Source organism: Mustela nigripes, chromosome 10 (assembly GCF_022355385.1).
Source record: "Mustela nigripes isolate SB6536 chromosome 10, MUSNIG.SB6536, whole genome shotgun sequence".
In the NCBI taxonomy this organism is placed as follows: domain Eukaryota; kingdom Metazoa; phylum Chordata; class Mammalia; order Carnivora; family Mustelidae; genus Mustela; species Mustela nigripes.
The window spans coordinates 31,512,904-31,532,008 of NC_081566.1; the positions used below are offsets into that span (position 1 = coordinate 31,512,904).

A 19,105-nucleotide genomic window follows, 5' to 3' on the forward strand; every position below is an offset into this window, starting at 1 on the left:
GAGTGGCCTTTGCTCTGCACTCAGAGCCTTGCACAGTGCTGATACTAGCATTATCATCAGCTCCCCATATGGGGAGAGCGGCAACCTTCAGCACGAAGGCAGGATGTGTTTTAGGTCAGTTTATTCAGTCCTGAGAATGGCCTCATGGCTTTATAGTATCAGTCCCATTTCTCAAAGGAATAAACTAGGACCCTGTGGAGAAGAGAATCACTTCTCCAAGGTCACAGCCAAAAAGTGGCAGGTTCCAAACCCTGCATGTGCCCCCGAGGCTAAGCAGCACTATGTCCTCCGGTAAAGCCTGACTCTCCGCTTTTACCGTGTTGGTGTTCTTCAGCTTTCGCTTTCTCCTGGTTTATTGACTTTTCAGAGGTGGCACAAATTCTCTCCAAAGTATACTCACTATCTCCCATCACACTCAGAAACGTGTGCAGTAAAAAAGAAGGGAGGGAGGCGGGGAGGGAGGGAGGAAGGAAGGAAGGAACTAGTTTGTATAGTGGATCATAGTAATATCCCAGTTTGGGAGACATCAGAAGTTTCTCCCGCAGAGTGATGACCACACCATGGCCAGGTGTGCGGGAGAGGCAGCGTACACTTCCCTTTGGTTGGGCAGTAGGCTAACCTGGCAATGATATCAGTAATACACAAAATGGAACACCAGCTTTGGGGTGAGCAACCTGGGTTTGAATCCTGTTTTGTTTTTTTAAGATGTTATTTATTTATTTGACAGAGATCACAAGTAGGCAGAGAGGCAGGCAGATAGAGAGGAAGGGAAGCAGGCTCCCCACTGAGCAGAAAACCTATATAGGGCTTGATTCCAGGTCTCTGGGATCCTGACCTCAGCCAAAGGTAGAGGCTTTAACCCACTGAGCCACCCTGGCGCCCCTTGAATCGTGGTTTTGACTGCTGACTAGCTGTGTACCCTTGGGAAAATTACTAAACTATTCTAAGCTATCTGTAAGAAGGGTCTAATGAAAGTCCCTCCTAATTAGGTTTATTGAGAGGATCATATGCATTGAAAAAAAGAAAGTGACATGATACCTTTAGGAACCTCTCAATACCTATTTGTATTCTTCTGTCTATCTACCTTCAGCCTTAGAAGTTCCGAGTGCAGGCTTTGCTCCCCTTTGTGTGTATCCAGACACTTTCTTTAATCAGTGTCTCATTTAGTTGGGCTCTACTGTCCCTTCAACCTGGGATGAGCGTTCACCTCCCAGCAGGTGCCAGCTAGGAGGTTGGGTTGTCCTGCTCATCACTGGGACAGGAGAGAAAATGTACCACAATTAAATGATGTATCGTAGACAGATAATTAGCTAATTAACAGTGGTCCGCACATGGGATACTTGGCATGTAGGTAATTGGTGGGGTGGTTCTCTTTCTTTGTGTGTGGGGCTTTATTTTTGAAGCCAATGTTGTCATGATTTTGAGTATGTTTTGCATCAATTGTGTTTATGGTAATGTGTTCCAGGATGGATTTTTCTTAGCTTGATAAGGCCCTGACCTAGTGTGTTTGGGAGGGAGCTGAGACTAGAGTTACTGGCAGCTTCAAAGCAGGGACCTACTGATGCCTATTTTCTGTGACTGAGGTTGCCATAGTGAACTGTGTCAAGACCGTTAAATACTGCACATGCATTTCTAGCCATCCTCCTCCTCAGTAACCAAAGGGCATTTTCTTCTGGGGAGGAGAAGGTGAAGACATTGGAGGCTTTGGAAAAAGAGCTCTGTTCTGGAAAGCCTCTCCACAAATTCTTGTAGAAGGTGGTAAGATGGAGAGAAAGATCCCAAGGCCAGGTGCTTGGCAATGTATCTCCTTCTCCATTGAATCATCACAGCCTAAAGTTTAAAAACAATCTCTACATAACACATATATATATATATATTTATATTTATATTTATATTTATATTTATATTTATATTTATATTTGTCATCCTTCCATAGTGAGGTCTTCTGTGGAATTAAAATCATCTATTAGACTGTCAAATTATGAAGATAATAAAATCAGGGTGTTGGAATTAGGGGTGGGGGATGGGGACATGATGTGAGTGGTAAGGCCATAATTCTTCCAGGACAACAACATAAAAATCAAAGCCAAGGCCCTTTTCCCTCAAGAAGATCAGGGGATGATGTTAGGGACCTGTGTAGACTTCCATGTATCCTTAAGGATCCTCCCTAATACCCCAAAAACCTATAGCAGAGCTCCATCATGATCCCTGGGGGATGGGAGACAGTGAAACCACTCCATGCTTTGTTATGAATCAGCTTGAACTGAAGGTGGCTAGGGTATATGTGGACACCTCCAAGGAAGCAGTAACGTTTTGGGATGTATATGGGCTTTGAAGCTAGATCTCTGTATCTGGGCTCAGCCACGTGTTTGGTGGGGGGGGAGGGTGCAGGGAGAGATTGTACAGCTGTTCCTCTTCTGTGGATTCATGCTGTTCACTCCAAAAGGTGGCTATGGGAAGGATGATCGTGGCCCGGGCACAGTGCCTTACACATACACATGGGCACAGTCGAGTTACTTTCCTTCCATTGTCCATAGGAAAGGGGGTAACAGAGTGAAGCAGAGCAGGAGCCCTAATAGTGTGGCTCATAGAATAAGCATAAGGAGGCAAGAGAGAGTGGCAGCTACGAATGTGGACTCTGGAGTCAGAGTTCTTGGGTTCAAATCTTGACTCTCCTTGGTGACCACAGGCTGGTTATCTAAACTCCCTGGGCCCCAATTCATTCATTTATAAAATAGGAATAGGAATGGTACCGTAGAAGGGTTCTTTGTCATAACAAGTTTTCAGTGCATGTGCTGTTCTCATCATGATTACTGATGAGCTCAACTTTTCTGGAAATGAAGAGATCCCATCAGGTGGTAAAAGTTTTAAAAGGCAAGTAGGGGCCAAAGTTTAACACCTGGAAATCTAGATAGATGACTCTAAGATCTGTGCCTGGGCTTCTCGAGTAGCACCAAAGGATCAGTGAGGTTTGGCAAATAATGACTCTGTTGGGCTTGATTCAGATCCTGTTCCTCTTTGGGCAGAATGGATAGAGAGAATGAGAGAGTCCAGTGTGGAGTAGGTGCTGTGGGAGGGAAGTTATAATTTACCTTACCCCTTACCTACTATTACACAGTGTGTTTACCACAAGTTAGAATAGATCTGGCCAAGTTTAGAGACCCATGGGGCCAGGGCAGTTCTTTAGAGAGTAATGTACCTGCCTAATATTTTCTTAGAAGTGTGTGATTGACTCCTAACAAGTAGGGTAGTGCTAATGAGTCCCAGATCATGGGTTTAGTCCCCAGGTGAGCAAGCTGGCTTCCTGAGGTCTCCACTGGTGAGTCCAGCATTTCACACATTTATTTGTCTCCCACCCCCAAACACTTTTTTGAATCTCACTAGGACTTTCTACTGTCTACTCCAATATAGCTATTGACATCTGTCAGAGCCGGTGTTTTCCCAGACATCTCTAGGAAACAGGGACTAGATACTCTTCGGTGTCTCTTCTGCCTTAAATGGTCAGTGACCTGTAGAATGGCCGGGTCGTGTCTGTGAAACGTTCAGAAGCCAAAGATGACCCTAGCAGAGGGAGTCCGTCTCACTCGGTCTCGGTGGCACCCCGAGTGGACACTACTGGCTGAGTGTCCCTGCTTTCTCAGCACCCTCCTTTCTCCCAGCGTTCCCCCATCGCCCCTCCAGGGGTGCATTCATGTCTAGTGAGCAGCGGCCTTGTGTTTCCAGCGAGCAGTTTGTCCCCATTCTGGCAACCCCCGTGTCAGTGAGAGGCTGCTCCCCAGGGCGCTCTCCCAGGCCCTGCCAGTCCTTTACTAGCCCAGTCCCATTTCCCGTTCCTACCCACCTGCCCTGTTTCTGGGGCTTCCTTGTTTAAGGGCTCCTCCCACTCTTCAAAATGTGCTCTTTGGCTTTGAACATGTTCTTATGAATTTTTCCAGTGAGTCACGGTGGCTTTTATTCTAGCCTGCGCTTTTAGTAAGTGGAGCGTTAGGATCACAGCCCAGGTGACCTTTCATAATAATAACTACCTTCGAGATCTTAGATTAATGGAAGTGAATGTTAGTTCAGCCCCTCCAAGGAGACTTTGAACACCTGCCTCAGGAGCTCACACACCAAATCTATCCCAGCCCAGATGTCCACATGGACCGTTTCTGTGTAATGTGTGTTCATGGGCCTGCCCAGTTTTAGTTCTTCTCATTGCACACTCTGTTGATGGCAAATTTGTTTGTGACTAGTGTTGCTTAATGGTCTGGTCCTGGCTGTATTTAACTTAGGGATCAGGAGCGAAGCTCTGAATCCACAATGGGCCCTGACTCTATACAGCGTCTCTTGAATCTCTCTAGTGTAGGCGAGGGCCTGTGTCTTTCGATCCAATAAGTAGCAGTCACTTTTTCTCTGTAGCTCTCGTCATACTTCCAATGAATTGTTCACTCAAAGTTTTTTTTTTTTTTTTCCAATCTAGAAGCTCTGTAAGGCCTCGGCCTTGTCTACCTGATTGAACTCTCTTTCCTGATCAACTCTCTTAGAGCTTGGTGCAAAGTAAGCATTCGATAATTGAATGAATGGACCAACCAACCATTCGTGCAACCAACAAATGAACACACAAGTACACCAACCTCCTTCTTGTTATTGTTGTAGATTTTTAGTGCCTTGACTATAAGTTGGTTTCTGTAGAGATACCTCGCCTTTTTTTCTGTCTCTGAAACTTTGCCCACATATCCGATCTCATCCCTTTCCCCGACCCTGGGTATAGTGGTCTTTCAGCCTCTGTAGGTACCACTGATGCCACCATAAAATAATAATAATCACCCCCATTTATTAAGTATCTCCCAGACCCAGTATGTGCTAAAGCCTTTATATGCATCGTTATCTCATTAAGGTGCTGAGGAAACTAAGGTTCAGTTAGGTGAAATAATTTGCCCCAAATCCAATAAGCTAAATGGAGCTGGAACTTGGACTCAAGTCTGGCAACTGCCAAGACCATACTCTTTCTTGCTTTCATGCCCCTCCTCTAAGTGGGGACCCCACTTTGCTCATCTGGGGTTAACAGTCCTGTTTCACAAGCCTTCGGTTCCCTGGGAGGAGGCTGTCAACCAGAGGATGGCTTTGGAGGCCATACCTGTGTCCTGTGTAATTCTGTTAGAAAACAGGCCCAGTCCTTTGTGGGTACCTGGCTATGCCGTGGTGGACAGGGCACAGATGTTTGGTTGAATGGCTGACACTCAATCAGGAAGGTGTCTTCGCATGGATGGTGGAAGAACAGTGAATCTGAATCATTAAGAATGATTGGAAGAGAAGGCCTCCCGAGGGAAGGCACTGGCCAATTTGCCCATCCCCCAGGTTTTGTTCTTGCTCCTTCCCCACCTGGTTTTGAAGACTCCAGAAGGGCACTGTCCCAGACTTACAGGGCAGCAGCAGCTTCAGCTTTCGGGTTTGACTTTTCTGGAGGTGCCTAGAGACCCCAAGGAGAAGCAGACCAATATGGAAGACATGATGCTTTTGGGGGTCTGCGGGAGCTCGATACCTCTTTCAGCCCTCTTCCCACTACACCTGCAGCTGCTTACAGGACCCCAGCCACCCCTCAAACCCCTCACTTTCCAGGCTTTAAAATCCACCTGACTCTCCGTGGGCGGCCCAAAGTAGCAAGAACCAGCATATTTTCTATGACGGATTTAATTTTTAAAAAGCCCCTTGCTGCAGGCAGCATGCGGAAGATGGGGCCTTATCCCCGGGAGATCAATTCGCAGACAGCTCGTGCATCCATGCTGCTGCATTTCCCAGAGCACTTCTTGCGAATGCTTAAGCCAGACTTGAAAACAGTTTCTGGTTCACAGGGTATGAATTTCTAAAAGGGGATCCTTGTTCAGAGTATAGCACCAAAAATCCTGCCCTCCGCAGGCTGGAGCGCATCATACATTTGGCACTTCCTGTGTGTGAGGCGTGAGAGTGCGTCCTAACCATGTTGGGCCTCTGTGACCATCTGGGTGAAGAGACAAGTGAAGCTGGGTCCCAGCGACAGAAGGAGGGCGAGGACTTCCCCATAGCAGGTGGCAGGTGGCAGGGGAGGGGAGATGAAGAATACCACGAACACCTGTAAAAATAAGAAGTGGCATAAAATACTAAAAATCCTAGGTGATGGGTGGTAACTGGACTTGTGATCATTTGGCAATAGATAAAAATACAGAATCATTGTATCGTATACCTAAAATGAATAGAATGAGATATATCAATTATATTTCAATTAAAACAATGCTGGAAAGCCTGACAAAGCAAAACGCTTTACTGAGGACGGCAGCTAGCGGTGTGCTGTGTGGGAAACCTCCCCTTCCCTAGAGCCCCTCACTCAGGCACACAGGGGAATACTGCCATGGGATTTTAATTTAACTTATTTCATGAAAGAGATGATGAAATGATTATGGAAGGCACAGGCGCGGGGAGGGGTGCTGCCTTTCTTCGGTATCTTCCCTATCTTGGCCTTCATGGCTCCGGAGATGTGGGCAAAGCCACTTTCTTTGGTCCTAGGACAGCAAGGATTGGGGGCAAGCCTCCGGGTAAGGGGAGGAAAGGGGATTGAGAGGTCAAGGTGAAGGCGATCTGTGGTTGGAAGGTTTCAGAAGGTTGAGTAGATTCTGCAAATAGTATTCATTGAGGAGAAGAACCTGGCACCTGCTCTGTGCAGCTGAGCTTGGCCTGGGGAGACACATGCCTTTGCTAACCTGGGACTGAGAGCCAGGCTAGAAGAACAACCCAGGGAAGAACTCATCTGCCAAATCTGGTTTCCCCAGTCCCTCCGCCCTGGGGCAAGTTGCTTGCCGCAGCAGAGTGGCTTTGTTTTACTATTAGACTGCCTGTTGAGGCCGCTGGGAAGCTGCCAGAGTTTTTCATCTTGGGCTTTCTGCTTAAACTCTGTCTCATTCCACTCTGACATTTCTCTCCAGTCAGAATCTGAACAGGGATGCTTGGGGCTCAAGGGCTCAAGTCCCGCTCACTGGCGCCAGAGGCAGCTCCTAATCACCTGTGGTCACGAGCGACAAACCTCCTCCTAATCTATAACCAACTATTTCGAGCAGTGTTTCCATTTCCAGCAGTCCCAGCTGCCCTGATGGGAGAGCAGCCGCCCGGACCCCCCTGCTCAGTGCTTCCTACCCCACCCCTCCCCGCAAGCTCACTGCTCTGAGAGCCTCGGGCTCACATAGGAGCCCGGAGCAGGAGTCGTTGTCCCTTTGTCACCGCACGGCTGCTGGATTCCGGCCCCTGCTGCAGAGCCAGGTGCCCTCTTCCTGTGTGTGTGCATGCCCCTCACGCACCCTTGGCTGGAAGTTTGCAGGCTTCTTAGTGGATTGGTCTGTCTGCCAGCAGTTGTTGCTGCCACCGCTGCTGTGTGTGCGTGTGTGTGTGTGTGTGTTTGCATGCACCAGCAATTCTTCCCATCAGTGATTAGTCCTAAAGGAGGCTGGTGTCGTAGCCAGCTGGTGTAGTCCCCCAGCACCCTGTTCCTCTCCCTGTGAGGGCTGTGAGGTCAGCTCTGCTTGGCTGGGAAGCAGGAATTTTTCCTCCGGGTTAGAGGTAAAGATCGGCTTGTAAGATCTGTAAGCTTGGTAACCCTGTAAAGTGCCCTGTGTGGCCGGCTGTTATTTGTTCATGTGTGTACTTCATTGAAAGTAAATGCTCCTATTTGGGGCCACTGGCTGGAGCCCCCAATCCTGAGTGATTGCAGAGCATGACAGTGGGAGGTGGAAGGAAACTGCACCTGTTCTGTACCCTGAGTGCGGGGCCTTATGGGCCTCGGACCTTGGGTGGCATTTAAAAATAACTCATGGCTACAACCCCCCAGTGAGTTTACTACAGTGTATTTATGACCTGAGGCTCTGGTTCAGGATACAAAAGCCGCTCTTCCATAGAAGCAGTGGGAAGCAGTACGTTCAAGGTCCCAGCCTGAAGCTTGGGAACAAATGTCCAGGACAGAGGCTACCTCCTCCCCTCTGTGAGGCCAAGAACAGCCCCTCCGAGGAGCTGGCCTCTGGCTCTCTTGGTGCTAGAGGTGGTGCCGAGACTCCAAGTTTCGATTGCGTTTGACTTGACTTCCAGTTTATCTACATGTCTTTCCTGTTGTCTGTGTGTGTCTGGTATGGAGCTCGCCAAGGAAAGAAAACCATCCAGTTAGATGCTTCTTGGGAATGGCACCATGGTATCTCCCTTCTGCTCCCAACACTCACTCAGCCACAGCACCGCCAGGTGTCTCACTTCCCTGAGCCTGTGGTCACAGATGACCATGCACTGTGTGGCATAAAACCATGGACATTTACTCTCTCACACTTCTGGAGGCCGGAGGTCCAAAGTCAAGGTGTCTGGAGGGCTGTGCTCCCTCCTAAGTCTCTAGAGCAGAATCCTTCCTCGCTTCTCCCAACTTCTGGTGGCTCCTGGCATTGGCTGGCTTGTGGAAACCAAACGCCAGTCTCTGTCTCTATGCGCAGATGGCCTCCATCCCTTACCTCTGTGTGTCAGGTCTACCCTTCCTTTCTCTTACAAAGACACTTGTTCTTGCATTCAGGGCCTACCCTAATTCCAGGACGATCTCATCTCTGGGTCTCTATATTAATTACATCTGCAAACAACCTATTTCCCAATAAGGTCATATGTACACGTCGGGGGATTTAGTCCTTGCATCTGTGTTTTGGGAGGGCGCATCTTAACTGCTAACACCACTCTCCTCCCCCTCCCCTCTCTTCCTCCTCCTCCTTCGCCTCTGCTCCCCTTCCCCCTCCTCCTCTTTCTTCTCCTTGAGCCCCCTCCCAGTGCAGGAATTCTTTTTTCTCATAAGGATTATTCTTGTATAAGCCCTGCCCCTTTTCTTGCATGGTTCTTGGAATAAGGTCCAAGGATTTAATTAATCCTTGTTCCTTTGAATCTTAGAATGAAATATTTTCCTTTGTTTTTCTCATCACTTAGAACCCAGAGGAACTCAGAAAGAGAGATTGACAAAACACGGACAGCACCAGGATCTCAGGAAAGAGCACTGTGTTAGACATTAGAGAGAACGTGCTGCTGGCAGAGGCTTTGAGATGTTGGTAATACCCACCGCAGATGGCCAAGAACAACCTCTGCTTGACCGTCCAGCTCTGCTCACTCACACTCTCACTCTAAAAACCTCTTGTGTTTCGACACAGGCTCAGAATCAAGTCCAGACCCAGGGATCTTGTGTCAGCCTGTACTTCCAGCTACAGAGCAGACTGCACCTTCATGCTGCTCTGTGATGCCCACCCACACTGACAGTTCTAGAACGTTCCATGTACTTACTTCTGTGTATGTTGTCTGGCTTGGATCACCCCTCACCCTATCTCACCTCATCCCACAGCTCCCAACCCAGCCAACCCCTACTCAGATTCTCCTTCCCACCAAAGCCGCCCCCAGTCTACTTCAGCTCGAATCTCTCTCTTCTCTAATTTGTCTTTCTACAGTATTTTGTTGGGTCCTTGAGAGGAGATAGCACTCAGGTTTCCTGTTTGAGTGGGTACATATCTAAGGTTTCCTATGGATTTGGGGACCTTATCGATATGTTTAGTCCTTGCATTTCTTCATGTAGTGCCTGGCACATAATTTAAGCTGTTAGAATCACAACTCAGTTGCCACTCACCCGTCTTCATACTTCAGGTCTAGAAGTGGGGATTCCAGCCCCATGTCCTCATCCAGGCTGTCTTTGTCCTCTCTCTCTGGAAGACACCCTCAGATCAGGGTGTTCCCCCAGTGGCCCACACCCTCCACACCAGGGTGACAGGCCATCTCAACTTACCGGAGACTGTCCTGGTCTCAGCAGCTAATGCTCTACCTCCCAAGAAACTCATCATACCTGGGCACATGGGTTGCTCTTCTCCATTATCGGCCTCTCCGGGCTCTTGCTGGAAACACCTCTGAATGGAATCAGAGTCTGGCTCAAACTTTTTCTGGTCATTTGTTGTGCAAGCACCTAATTTCTTTCCTCCCCTGCAGGTGGGCATCTGGCCTGGCCCGGCGCAGCCCTCCTGAGGCTTCCCCGAAAGACAGTCTCATAAATGTGACTTCTGAACTTTCCACCAGCTCAGGGGCATCCTGATCTGGTCTGCATACCCGCACTGATCCTAGCTTGATCCATGTAGCTGGCCCTCCCAAGTAACCTTTCCCTCCCCGCTCCTCCACCCAAATCCCTGCCTTTATCACATTCAAACAGGGTCTGGGAGGATCGGATCCCAGACCAAGCCCTCCTGTCTATAAAGCCACAACCCAAAGATGCCTTCTCTGTGAAGCCCTCCCCAGGAAACTTTTCCCCACCAGTTCCTCACCACTTCATCCTTTTTCCTCTGGGGGCTCCTAAGTGACTGAATGGATCATGACCTCTTGGCACCATGATATTTCCCAGACTAGTTGCTGGGACCCAAGTTCTACCCCAAGTTTGCCGTAAGGTCAAGTCCTTAACGTCAGTTAAGTTAATGGTAAAATGAGAAAGTTAGGTGAATCCTAGTAATTTTACCAGCCTTACCAAACTTGGATTCCAAGGGTCTCTGCCAGCTGGTGTCCTCTGGAGAGCCTCGGATACAAACATCTTAAGCAAGAGATCCATGGAAAGAGACGTCTGGAATCTCATCTCCTGTTGGCACATTCCCTTCACCAAGCCAAGCTTGACTTGTAATTTCTACCTTCATCCTTTGATTCCCAGGATAAACCCATCCTGGCCCAGCTGTGAATAGGTCACAAAGCCACCACCTATAGTTTAAGAGACTACTTAAAGTACAATTAGAAGTCTGGTTCCTTGGCCATGACTTGACCTACAGAACTCAGCATTTGTGTGGAGAGGTTTATATTCTTGAGCTTTGTCCTGGGCTTAGTTTCCAGCAGACCCACAGCTCTGACTTTCTCCTTCTGTGCCCGGGGATGAGTGTGTCAGGACCCACGTTTTTCTGCCCTCAGATGTTTTCAGGGGTACTCTGCCTATCGGAAAATCAGACTGGGGGTCGTTCAGCTTCAAATTCTCTAACATGTGTACATATTTATGTGTGTGTATGTGTGTGTTTACTTTTTTTTTTTCTTTTTTCTTTTTTTTTTTTTTTTAAGATTTTATTTATTATTTGACAGAGAGAAATCACAAGTAGTCGGAGAGGCAGGCAGAGAGAGAGAGGGAAGCAGGCTCCCTGCTGAGCAGAGAGCCCGATGCGGGACTCGATCCCAGGACCCTGAGATCATGACCTGAGCCGAAGGCAGCGGCTTAACCCACTGAGCCACCCAGGCGCCCCTGTGTGTGTTTACTTTTAACATCTGTGCCCTGCTTTCCTCTGGACAAGGTATTTCCACATATTTTTCTTATCTGATCTTGGCAACAACTTTGTGAGGAACGTGAGGCTGATTGGGAGCCTGAGAATTTGAAAGAGGAAATGTAAGCTCTGTGGCAAAACTAGAACTTGAACTCGTATTGTCCAGCTCCGCATTCCACATCCCTTCCACCAGCCCACTGGCCTCTGTGCACCTGCAGTGAGGTGATGGACAGCCTTGGGGATCCCCAAACAGGGGCCCTGAGAACATTCCATTGGCAGAGGCTGGTGGCCAAGGAAGCTACCTCATCCCTGAGTTTAGTTCTGTAAATCTTGTCTCCCAGTCTTCAGTGCACACACAAATCATCATCAGTCTTGTTAAAATGCAGATTCTAGTTCAGGAGCTCTGGGGAGGAGTCAAAATGAAGTGTTTCTAACAAGGCCGCAGGTTGTGCTGGTATAGCTGCTAGCTAATGGCATTTTGAGGAACACACCTGAGCAGCAGGGCTGTGACAGGTCCAGGTGACACAGGCTGACAGGGACAGGGACTCTCTATCTCCCCAGGCCTGTCCCCAGGAATCCACCGTTCTTCCCCAGTGTCAGAGGCCATGGAGAGATGCTGATCATGGGGGAGGAGAACCTAAATCCCAACCCCGCCATCCCTGCAGAATCTGTCTGTAGTCAGGAGCAGGGTGCACGGGTTCCTGTGTCTTACAGTGCGTCACTCTGGGCTGTGACCTGTGTGCCCCTGTATCCAGGGCCCCTTGGCAGAAGGAGGTGAGCGCTGTCCTGGAGCAGAGGCAAGCATATTGTCACAGAACACCTGCCTTGTCCTGTGTAACACCAGATGGGTAGCTTTCACGTCTGGTCACCATCGGTTCTCACCTGGCATCTACAGTCTAGAAAAGGCCTTTTCAGCTACCTTCAGGAGCAAATGCACATCTGGAAATATAGTTTCAGATATGCTCAATACCAGAGTTCCCGGGTTTAAAAAATGGAGCAGAAAATTCGAATCCTGGTGGCCCCAGAAAATCAAGGCAATTCGATATTCCCTTAGAGCATTTCTTCACAGAGACCTTCCCTGACCCTTGCACTCTCCATCCAGGTTAGTTCTCCCACCTGTTTTTTCTCACAGCACCTTTTCCCCCCTTTGTAACACTTAAGCCAATGATCATTTTAAATATAAGATCTTTGATATTTGCTTCCCAGAGTAGTTTTGTCTCCTGCTGTCACCCCAGTAATTCTACCTCTGTCTTTGAGGGTGGGTCCCCTACTCTGTACCTCTCAGGCACTAGGCAGCGGTTCTCAAGGTGTGGTCCCTGGTTAGAATGACAAATTCTTGTTCCCACTCTCACCCTATTGACTTAGAATTTCTGGTGCTAAACCCAGAATCCTGTACTTTGTTAAGCCCTGCTGGGCATCCTAATTCCCCCTGACTCTTGAGAACTACTACATTAGGGTTTGGGACAGGTGCCACAGTGTCACACAGGTACCCCCTTATGTGGGCTGACCGTCAATAGGAGAAGAGGGCCATGGGGCCCTTGGAGCCGCTCATCATCTCACAGAGAGGTGCTGGCACCCATTCTGCACCTGCAGTCAAGTGGAGGGACCCTGAGCCTTGTCCATCTTCCCATCGTCCCCCTTCTAGTGTAAGTGGGAGAGCAAGCTATTGGTGAAGGGCACGCTGGGTCTGCGGAGCTAGTGGATTCCAGGTGTAGACTTGGAACATAGCTGCCTGAACCCAGGAAGCCCTCAGCCCAGAAAAAGCTGGAGACCCCACCACCCCAACAGAGTGGAAACCCCTGGCCCCAGGAAGTGGAGCTGGATGTAATCCCTCCCACGGAGAGAAGGGAAACGTCCCAGTCCCAGCTAGCTTGCTACCTAGACAATGCAGAGTGAGATCCCAGGATCACTGTGATACAGCTCCGATCACAACCCTGGCACTTAGTAATAGGCTCTCAGTATTTTGGGGGTGAATGAGTAGGATCACTTCCAACTCTGAGGCTGATCCTGTTTTTCCAAGATCTGGGTTGGTCACCATTAGACTGGTGGCTTCTGAAATATTTAAACAGGAATGATCTCTCTTGAGGGGCAGGCAAAGGGCTGTATTAGCCCCTGTTTTATGCCCATACTTAAAAACAGGTGCTTGTGTTGAATTTCCGGATTCCTCCCTTCCACGCAGGCAACTTGGCTTTCTGAGAAACTTTGAGGGCTCCTCAGCTCCACTCTCCAGTTGTAACCAACACCCCAGGCTGCCAGGTTGACTCAGGCCAATGGAGAGACCAAGTCCATTGGACGCAGGGCCACCCAGGTAGAGGCAGTGACTGGGAGTATTTCTTTCCACCCGAATGAAGGAACCCACTAATGACCCAACCCCCAAAGCTTTCTCTGAGGCATGCTGGCCCTCCCAGGAAAGCTGATCTTGCCTTGCTCCTGCCATCCACCCAAGAGCCTCCCTCCGAGGGCCCTCTGACTTGCATGGTTCGATTAGCAGTCTCTGAACAACCCAGGGAAAGCAATTACCCAGGGCCTTTGTGACACCTGCAGGAAATGACAGGGGATTTCTTGCCATGCACGCCCCCAGCCCCAGCCCCAGGCTCGCATCTCTTTCTTCTGCTCGCCATGCCTTTGGCTTTGGCTAGAAGCTCAAATTCTCCCCCATTTTTTGCAAAGAAATCTATCCCATGAATCATTAACAAGCAGTCCTCTTCCTTGACTCTTAATTTCTTCTCAGTGCCTTAATCTCTGTCCTCTTTCTCAATTTCCTCTCTGCTGCCTAGGACTACATTTTCTGGACTGGTAAATAATGCCGCTGACAATGCTTTGAAGTAACTTTATAGTGTTTTCCATCCCTGATGTGTGCACACACCATGAACTGAGACTCCTCCATCTGTTTTCATAACTTTCATAACTTGAACTTTTCATAACTTGAAAGGTACATGATTCTTCCTATCTCTCTGCATTGGGCTCCCCCCACTTATTAAACCTGCTCCCGGGTATAATTACCTTACAGCTTCTCTGAGCTTCCTCTGGAGCTGAAAGCTGGGGGTGGGGGGGGGGGCACTGGGGACAGAATCAGGGCCCTGACCCACAGTGTTGTCCCTCAAACCCAACCCTGTCCCGGAAGCCTGACTCTGTGCCCAGCTCTGTGCTCGGAACAGTGCAAGGGATGGGGGGCAGGGCGTGGGGTGGTGCCCCCTCCAGCCTGAGGAAATCAAAGGCTCTGGAATTCTCAAACCAGGGGTCTCATTCACTCTCCCTCTGCTGTGCCCCAGCATCTTTCCCCTGGAGACTTAGAGAGAAAAGCCATAGGTAATAGTTGCATGAGGACTTCTGGTCTAATGAAGCGAATTATTTTTATGACAATGGTTGCCTTGAGCCAATGGCCCCCTTTGGATAAGAGTGACTCTAGCCAAATTCTCAGGAATAAAATAATTCCTTCTGACTTCCCTGTGACTAGATTTGATCCATTGTCATTTTCTTCATTGTTTTTGTTGCTATTGTTTTCTTGGCCATTCTCTGACCTCACCTGGTGCTTTTGAGAAGGTCTGCAGGGGTGCAGGCTTCTCCCTGCCCGCCCTCAGCTCCAGCAGGTGACTGCCCAACTCAGTCCTGTCTGGCAGCTCACCCAGTTGTCTTCCTTGTTAGGAGTTATGGGAGCACTGTCGCTAATCAATTTACTTCAGGCAAATTAAGTAGGATCTTGCCGGCCAGGAATCCTGTCTGCAACTTCTAATCTGGCTGCGTTCTTCAGCCCGCCCCCAGAACGTTTCCTTTATGTCGTTCTTTGAAATACTCCCACACTGGTATCCAGTTGGTTACTCAGGCTGTCACTGACAGGATGTCCTTTCGGGCTGGTGGGCTGTTGACTCTTTCCGCATGGTGCCCAAGGCTAGCCCTCGGCACAGAGAACGTTGTGCACACTGTGACACACCATCTGTGGAGGGTTTTCCGTGAAGGTTTTCCATTCTCCACCTGCGCCTCCAGCCTTCTCGTGCCTGCCTGCTTGCAGCCGGCCTTGGGTAGAACTGTTGCTCGGGTGCAGCTTGGTGTCAAGATGCCCGGGCTGGGAGCCCCAGGAAGGGAGATGCTTTTACTTCCTTATTTCTGCCTGGCCTCTTCTTTCATAATTATAGTGTTCTCAGTGTCCTTATGCCTTCTTCTTTTGACCTATCCCTCCTGCACAAGCCGAAGGACTGAGGAACAAGACTGCCAAGGAAGAGTCAAGTTGGCCTGGATCCTTCTGCCCAGTTGCTTTTGGGATGTCCTGGCCCATGTATATGAAGCCCATCCTATTGACTAGCACGCTTCAGTTTAGCAAATACGAATTCATCCATCCCATTGGTGGTAAACTCTCTGTTTACGGAAGCCAAAAGGAGAGGGAAGTTCGGTGGTTTTCTGTTATTTTTTTAAGTCTTCATTATCATGGATCAGGTAGTGTCAGTATTCAGAAAGCCCCCACGGTCACTCGGCCATTCAAAGGATCCCCAGGGACCAGTTTACCAAAGCCTGCAATGGGCCAATTGAAATGAGCCTGTCTCCCCCCAGGTGAAAGTTGTCTGTCTTTTTAGAGATGATTTTATGTGAGGAGAAAGCAGGCACCTTGGTCACTCTGTTGGGAAATGATTGAAGAGGTTGCCTTCCATTTTGGTTTTGGACTGAACTCACCTTTCCTGTGTCTGAGTCTGAGTATGCTGAGTGTGTTTTGGTTCTCACTAGCCTGAGTCTCGTTCTTCAGAATGCTCTTTAATAAAGAAAAAATTTTTAATAATAAAATTTAATCAGAAGCTTTGTCTCAAAGCAAGGAGGAAGAGAAAATTAGGTACTGACCCTAAGAAGAAGACGATGTCATATCCACCTAATTAAACCCTAACAGGTAAATAACATAGGACAAGAGAAATAAGACAGTGGCAGCCTGTGAGTAAAAATCTGAAAGCTTTCCAGAAGAGAACAGCTTCTGGCAGAGTATAGGATTGAGGATCTAGAATTAAAAGAAGGGAAAATACACCCAGAAACCATGGAATTGGGTAATCAGAGGAGGAAGAGCAGCAGTAGATGTGAGAAGCCTCCTACCGTGGCCAACATTTCACCAGTTCTAAATATAGTCACCATTCTTAGAAGGTAAAAGTTCATTTTTTTAAAAAGATAAGAGGGAATGAAAAGAGCTTTATCAGAAGTTAATTTGCAATTCTATTTGAAGACTATATTTGAATATAATTACAAGAAGACAGGATGGGGCATTCTTTTTCAGAGATGGTATTTCCTGGTGGGGTGGGGAAGGCTGAATGTATTGACGGAAACAAGTGGGTTGGACTTTATTGTCTCGTTCACCTTTATCTATCTGTTCCCTCCTGCCCTGTGCACCCTTCTCTCTATCACATCAAGTCCCTCCCTTCCTTCACATCCCTGGGTAGGTCTCAATTTTTCCAGGAAGCTGTACTATCTTTGCTTAGTACAGCCCCATATTACACTAGGGAGCCGCTGCAGACCTTTTTGTTTGTTGTTTTATGTTCTTGTGTTTGCTTTTCCTCCCGGTATCCTGGGATGATCTTTAGGACAGAGACTAAGATGGGACAGCTGGGCTGTTCCACCTGCAGAGTGTAGAACTTGGTGTCCCGGAGCTGGGCTCAGAGTGCCCTCAGAGGTCCTTCTCCTCTGGCTCACAGAGAACACGCTGTCCAGGGTACTGATTGACTGTTTGTCAGATGGTTAAAGTGACTTCTAAACTTCCAGATATCTTGGACTGAAAATTCATTTTGGCTAAAGCCCTGTGGCCGATGTCCAGACAAAACTACAAACATTTTTAGTTAGAGTTGAGAAAGGCTGTGACTGGCACTCATGACAGATGGTTAAAGAGCTTCTATCCATAGTTCTTTCTCTCTTACACCTGCTTAGTCTCATTTTGGTGAAAACAAGCCTGGTGATGTCAGAGAAGTGGGGTAGCACCAGCTCACTGGACAGATCTCATGGTGGATTTGGGTCTTCCAGGTTGGCATAATCTCTGAGGATTTTCTGTGGCCAGCCTTGGCCTTAGAAAGCAAACTATGCTGCCTAGTGGAGGCCTCTAGCTGTTGCTTGGTTGGGGGTGGGTGCTGGGGGAGGAAGGTTGTCTTATTCTGGCAACTGTGATTTGGGATGAAGGGTTCAGTCCTAGACACTGTGAAGGAAGATGACTGGCCCTGCCGTTCTAGCTTATTCTGTTCTGCCAGGATGAAAATGACCATTTTTGAGCACACAATTGGCCAATCACTCTGAATTCTTTGTTCTTTCTTTGGCAATCAAACTCTAAATTCTGGACTCTTTTCACACAATTTCCAAGTTCAAATTCTTGGGCTTCCAATTTCTTTTCAGTAAAATGAGAAATCAACTCACATTTTGGAGCTGTAAGGAATATGGTAGGAGAATGGAATCTTAGAGTGCGAGGAGTACTTAGTAACAAAATAACTAGATTAGACTGACTAGTGTTCTCGCGAAGCATGGAACACTTCTGCAGAGGAGCTGGGGAACCAAGAACATGAGAGTATAGAAATTGGGAAAGGAGACAGCCAGCCAATCAGAGTTATTGTTTCAGGCAGCAGAAAGTGATACTGGCTAATTTGGGGTGGGGGGGAGTATTGGTAGGAGGTAGAATAGGTCACTGGTCTTACTGAAGAACCTGGCTAAGAAAACTAAGATCCAGAACAGGACAGACTGCAGACAAGACTGTAAGAGCATCACTGCTGGATGGATTCATTCCATCTGATTTTTCTCTCTTCCCATACCTTAAGGTTCACAGACCCAGGAGAGAAATTCCAGTAGTCCTAGCTTGGATCAAATGCCTACCTTTAGGTAGATTTCTTCATAGTTAAAAATATGTGAGTGTCTCTACTGTGTTAGGCTATATTGTATGTCATGGATACATCAGGGAACAAAGTTCCTGCCTTCACTGGTCACTTGATGTAGTCAGAGGGGCCTTCACAGTTGAGAAAACATTTGATCAAAAACTCAGAGTGTATGAGGGAACAGGCTATGTGGATATCTGGCCAAGAATGTCCACACCGAAGAAATAGCACATGGAAAGCCTTAAGGTGTATAAAAGGAAGCAAAGAGGCCAATATGTTTGGGGTGGAAAGAGTGAGGGGAAAGTGACAGGAGATGATATCAGAGAGGTGGAGGTAGGGAACTTACCCCATAGGACAGTATGTGGACGTTGACTTTTACTTCAAGGCAGATGGAACTGTTAGAGTATTTCAAGCAGGAAAGTGATGTGGTCTTAGATTTTGAAAGACCAATCTGATACCTGGATTGAGAACAGAGTCATGTGGGGCAACGGTGGGAGCAGGGGGAGGTCAGTTAGGAAAACACTGTAATGATTGACATAAGGAATAATGGTGACAGACAGTGACAGCAGAGGCAAGGGGGAAAGTGATTGAATAACAGAGTTTCCTGTGGGAGTACAAGAGAGAGTGGAGAATGATAGAAAGACCTTTGACCTGACTGACTAGAAGGGTGGAGTTGTTACTTAGTGATGAAGACTTTTAGAGGATCAAGTGTGTGGGATGGGTCTGAGAAGGGGCAGGGGGAATCAGGAATTCTAACTCAGATTCTGGGCTGTATAAATTTGGGAGCCATCAGTGCATATATATGTTAAAGGCATAAGACGGGCTAAGATGACCTGAAGAGTAAGTTTTATTAGAAAAGGGATGAGGCCCGAAGTGTGAACCCTAGGTTACAGGAGCATAAATTGGCCTAATTAGAGTAACTGAATGAACTAAGGTCTATAATTCCAAATGCCAAAAAGTAGGCTAGCAGACAAGCAGATCATCTTCTGCTCCTGAAGAAAAAGGTTA

General features: G+C 47.9%; 1 protein-coding gene across 2 annotated transcripts in view; it reads left to right on the plus strand.

The window, feature by feature from the left end:
• The window catches only part of KCNH1 (potassium voltage-gated channel subfamily H member 1), a 407,094-nt gene that overhangs the window by 321,177 nt on the left and 66,812 nt on the right, over positions 1 to 19,105 (plus strand). The gene's annotated exons all lie outside the window — the stretch shown is intronic.